At 69.8% G+C, this 1,296-nt stretch overlaps 1 protein-coding gene across 1 annotated transcript in view; it reads right to left on the bottom strand.

Annotated features, from left to right (window-relative positions):
- Plekhf2 (pleckstrin homology and FYVE domain containing 2) overlaps positions 1–737 on the bottom strand; it is an 18,806-nt gene extending 18,069 nt beyond the window's left edge. Inside the window, exon 1 of the mRNA XM_031366638.1 lies at positions 521–737. The gene's annotated coding sequence lies outside the window, so the exon portion shown is untranslated. The remainder of the gene's footprint in view (positions 1–520) is intronic.
- Between the last annotated feature and the right edge of the window lie 559 nt (positions 738–1,296).

The raw sequence follows: 1,296 nt of genomic DNA, 5'->3' as shown, positions 1-1,296 counted from the left end.
AAAAAAAAAAAACAAAACAAACAAACAAACAAACAAAAAACCCTCCAAACAGCGTGTAAGCTATCACACAACCAACTGTGCGGTGCCATTTTCATATAAAGTCATATAAAATAAACTGCTAGAGTCACGGCGTGCCCCTGACGCCCAGACCCTGCAAAGTTTTCAGACCGCACGATCTGTCCCGGTTCCCCACAACTTCGGGGGCGCCGCGAGGTCCGGTCCCCAGCCACCGTCCGCGGTCCCGGCCCTGACCCTCAGGGCGGCGTCCCGCGGACGGGCGCGGCGGGACCGAGGCGGTCCCAGCCCGAGCGCCGGCCCGGAGGGGAGCCGCCCGAGCGCCCCGGTTCCCACAGACCCCAACATGGCGTCGAGCGCCGCCGCCCGCGCCGACACTTCCCCGCGGCCGCCACGGCCCGCCCGGGCCCGCGGGGGCAGACGCCCGCAAAGTTTCGCTTCTCCCTCCCCAGCCCGCCGCCGCCGCTCCCGCCGCCCGGTGCGTCCCGATCTCCACGGCACCTACCCGGCCCCGCGCGGGCGGCGGCGCCGAGGGCGCGACTCCTTCTCGTCGCAGACTCCGGGCGCGGACTCCGCCGGCTCCCCGACCCCAGCCTCGCAGGGTGCGTGGGGGCCCCGCGAGGCCGGCGCGATCTGGACGCGGCGGGCGCAGCCGCTCGCAGGTGACTTCGCCGCCCCTGCGGGCCAACCCGACAACGGCCGCTCCGGCTGCCTTCCCTCCTGCGCGCGCACCGGCGCGCCCCCGCGCAAGCGCCGAGCGAGGGCACGAGCACAGCCGCCCTGCCCTTTCTTCCCGGTTCCCTCGCCCCGCCCCTCGCCTTGCCCCGCCCCTCCATCACCACGCAACCCGCGAGGGGCGGGCTCTTCGGCGGAGGCCACACCCACGGGGGGCGCCTCCCCGGCGGGGTTGAGGACCGCGCTCCTCTGCAGCGAGGTGACGCTCGCCGAAGCCGGTTGAGGCCATCCTGGGTCGCCTGACCTGACTTTCCTGACTCGGGCTAGCCTTCGGAAAGGGCTCTTGAGCAGTCCGCCAAGTTCTCTGGAAGAATGGGCGGAAGCCGCCTCCACGCCTCCCTAAGGAACAGGAAAGGCTTTGCGTCTCGCCACCCTAATGTGCCTGCCAGCCCCGCCCGGCTCGGCCACGCCGCCGAGCACCTGCTGTCGCTTTCTCCCAAGCCAAGGGTCTGCGTTTACCGCGCTCTTGACCCGCAGGCTTCTGCGTGACCTTATGCCCAAGAACTCCGCTCTTTTCAAAACTTCCCTGGCGCCTAGGCCTCAGCC

The sequence above is a fragment of the Mastomys coucha genome, unplaced genomic scaffold (assembly GCF_008632895.1).
Source record: "Mastomys coucha isolate ucsf_1 unplaced genomic scaffold, UCSF_Mcou_1 pScaffold14, whole genome shotgun sequence".
Classification (NCBI taxonomy): Eukaryota; Metazoa; Chordata; class Mammalia; order Rodentia; family Muridae; genus Mastomys; species Mastomys coucha.
This window is presented reverse-complemented; position numbering and strand designations above follow the sequence as displayed.